The following is a 4,268-nucleotide window of genomic DNA, read 5'->3' on the forward strand; positions in this document are numbered from 1 at the left end:
CATAGTGGCTACAGGGAGATCTCCGAGTTCAAGGTCATCTGGGATTAAAGGTGTGGTGGCACACACCTTTAATCTGGGCTACACCTTTCTGCTGGGGACCATATAAGGACATTGGAAGAAGGGATTCTAGCTCTCGCTCTTCTGCCTGCTTGCTGTGTGGGATTCAGCCACTGCTAGATGCTTGGACTTCCATTCATAGCTACTACTGAACCATTGTTGGGATTTGGACTGCAGAATTTAAGTCATCAATCATCCTTTACTATATAGAGCATATCCGTAAGTTCTGTGAATCTAGAGAACCTTGACTAATACACTCACATTGGGGCAATACCTTAAAGCTAGGCCATTTGTGCTCACTAAACGTTAAAACTGGTGTGAGCAAGGCTTGACAGGATGGAAACAAGTCAGAAAGTATGCTGGGTTCTGGGCAGCAATGAACATGGAAAGGGCAACCTCTAAAATGAAGGTACTCCTAGGCTGAACTGACTCTTGAAAATCATTGAAGTTACACGTATTTCTTTGAGTGAATGGAGGGAGGTAGGTGGAAGGTAAACTTGCAGAAGGTCCTTTTTTCCTTCCACAATGTAGCTACCAGGAATCAAACTCAAGTCTTCTGGCTTCCCAGCAAGTGCCTTTAAGCGTTGAACCATCATGCAGGTCCAACACCTAGCTTTTGTCAGAGTAGTTCTCAGCTGTCGTGCAACTGTTTGGAAAGACAGACTGACAAGAGGCTCCTGCTTAGATTCATCATACCTTCATTCCTTGGAAGATTCTGGTATTAGAGAATACAGTATGGCAGTTCAAGGGCAGACACAAACAAATGTCTACTCACCACAGGTAAGAAAGCAACATCACACCAAAGTAATGATATCACCAAAGACCAATTTGGAGAACAATGATTTTATTGAGATTTACTTACAGGAGTATCAATATGGGATTACTTACAGGAATAAGGGTGACTCAAAGTCAGTTGCATCACCGAAAAGTACACTGAGAAGGGGTGACCACTCAAAAAACTTCAACCCTGTAGCTGCTCCATATACAACTTTCAGGCAGTCATAAGAGTTACAAAATTTAATTAAGTACTTCATTGTTTATTATCTTACGCTTTCTTTTATACATTTATTCATACGAATAAAGTCAGAGCTGAAAAGAGAGATTATAATACACAGAAAATGAAATCCAGAGAATGATTTGAGGATACTTTGAAAACTTATATTACAATAAACTGGGAAATCAAGAAGAATTTCAAGACATATGAAATATCAAAATTAGGCCAAAAGTTGGAGGTTTCATAGACCTCTCCCTCCAAATATTATACGCTATTGCGATTGTCCTTGGTTACCACAAAGAACTTGACAGTAAGACCTTATTTATTACTGAAGACACCACACATTGAGTCATAGAGTATTAAGAAATCATAGCTTATACTGATCTAGAGGGTTCACCCCACTGGCTAGATTTCATAGCACTAGATGATGCTGTGTTTACCCAGCTGAGAAGCCTCTGAGCTACAATTACAGATCAGTCTGACAAGACACAGCCATGAGTATGGCAAGAATAACCAACCACTTTGACTGGATTTCAGGCCCATTTCACACAATCCAGAAGATAAAGCCCAAGTCTGGCAGCATTAATGTGGAGAACTTTCTACTAACCAACTATTATTCTGCTAAAGGGTATTTTTATACCCATAGAAAATGTATCTTCATCACAGAAGATTGGTTTTATTATTGTTTTGTAGTAGATTATAATTAGTAGACTCACAACTGGTCAACATGTAGAGAATAAGAGATTCTGAAGGGCTCAGTTCTAAATGGAGCATCTACCTACATCACATTTCTACTCTCAAAGGACCAGGGATCATTACAGATGAGGGAGCAGAAAGAATGTGAGAGCCAGAGTGAATTATTACAGTCAAACAGTGTGTTCTAGATACAACAGGACAGTTGCACCTACTAAGTGACAACAGCTCTGACTGGAAATACAAGCTCAAGCCAGACAAAAATCCCAGCATGGAGGTGGGAGGTGTGCAGAAAGGCCCACTCCTGAGTAGCTATTGACAACTGATGCCTGCTGGGTAAGGGAGAGTCTAGTCATGCCACAGAAGATGGCACTGCACCCATGTATATACTGGAAGCACTAAGAAGACTGTGGGTTAAAAATGGAAAAGAACAAATGAAATTGAGAACAAAAGTGGTGGGAGGGATGGAAAAATTAGAGGGGATGGGAGTGTGTGAGCTTGATCAAAATGCATTATGTGCATGTATAAATTTCTCAATAACAAAACAAAATAAACAGATGAAAAGTAAGTCAAGGGAATGTGAACAGTGTAAAAGGGCAACATCTTCAAGCTAGAAATGAATTGTCTCCACAAGGAAAGCACAGGACCTGACGAATTCACTGTTGAATTCTACCAAGCTTCCCAAACTATTTCACTAAATATAAAGGGAAAAATACTAACTAATTTATTCTTAAAAGGTAATAGTATTACCATGATGCCAAACCAGGAAGGGCTCAAGAACAAAGAAAACTATAGCACAATCTCCTTGATGAAAATAGAAAAAAAATTTCAATATTATACTCTCAAACCAAGTCAACATATTAAAAACACCACAAACTATAATCAGGTGAATTTCATTCTTTGCATATAAGCATCTTTCCACAGACATCAATCACCAAAAGTAGAAAATATAGATATTCAAGGATCCACTGATCACCTCAATACATGGAGAAGTGGACTTCAAAGCTCTGTGTTCCCTGATGAAAATATCCTGACATCAGAAAGAGGAAGACACCGTAAGAAACGTTACACACAACAAAACTCGAGCCAAGAGTATACCAAACAGGAAAACTAAAAGCATCTCTTCGACTATCAGGATTTACACAAGGTGTCCACCTTCTCTAAGAGAAAGGAAAGAGATACAATTGGGTGGCTGCAGTTCAGTGGGACACCACTTGCCTACCACATACAAGCTCCTTGGTTCAATCCTGAGCACAGAGGAAAGGAAACAGAAGTAAAATGAAGCCAACTCTCTATTTATAGATAATGTGATCATCTTATTAAAATGATTATTATTACCTGGTAAAGGTGTTTTACCTGCCTGTCTATCTGTGCACCATGTGTATGTCTGGTGCCCAGAGGTCAGAGGAGGATGTTGGATTCCTTGGAACTGGAGTTACAGATTCGAGGTGCCACACAGGTGCTGGGAATCAAGCCTCAGTCCTCTAGGAAAGGAGCCAGTACTCTTGGCTGCTCTTATGTTCATAGTCTTAAAAGACCCACAGGGCCGCACCAAGATTCTTACATCCAATCATTACTTCACCAAAGTAGTACAATAGTCAGTATAGAAAAACAAGGAGTCATTTATATGATAATGAAAATGGTGATAAAATAATTTTTAAAATTGTCTTCCAAAAGCCCAAGAAACAAGTAACAAGACAAAAAGTCAAATTCACCTATGAATGAACTTAATCGAGCTGAGATCATAATGACAACTTATAAACTCTGAAGAATTGAATGCTCTAGAAAATGAAAAACATTCCTATGCTCACAAATCACCACCATAATAATAGGAAAAAGTATAGTGTGTTCAGACTCGACACATGCCCCCTCAAAATTCCAATGTCGTTATTTCCAGAAATAGAAAACACAATCCTGTAACTGTAAGAAAACCAAAATACTCCAAATGGTCAAAGCAACACTGAGCAAAAAGAGCAATGCTAGCTAGAATTATCACGACACCAATTTAAATTATGCTCTAAAACCAGATGAAATATTCTAACTTAAAAACAGACACAGAGCAATGGAAGGTCCCGGAGTAACCATGTAGCCACACCTTCTGGTTTCAGCAAAGGTATCCAAATCATGCTAAGGATAATAAGTGGTCTCAGAAGACAATCAGCATTGTATGTACAAGAATAAACCTAAATCACTCTATCATTCTGTATAAAATCAATACAAACTGAACCAAAGAGCTTAACATAAGGCCTACAAAACTTGGAACTCAGAGGAAAATCTATAGAATACACGAAGCTATAGGCGTGGAAATTATAGTTTACAGGAAGTATGACAAATAGGGAATGGACATTAGAGGCTCAGGACTATGTTAACACCCAGAAAACAGTAAGGAAGAGAGCTGTAAATTAGACGCTACCCTCATGTATGCAGCAAATTCCAGTTCAGTCAGGCCTATAAAGCAAGAACCCATGTTAAAAACATAAACAAACAGCCAGGCATGGTGGCGCATGCCTTTAATCCCAGCACT

This window comes from Mus pahari, chromosome 18, assembly GCF_900095145.1.
Source record: "Mus pahari chromosome 18, PAHARI_EIJ_v1.1, whole genome shotgun sequence".
Taxonomy (NCBI): Eukaryota; Metazoa; Chordata; class Mammalia; order Rodentia; family Muridae; genus Mus; species Mus pahari.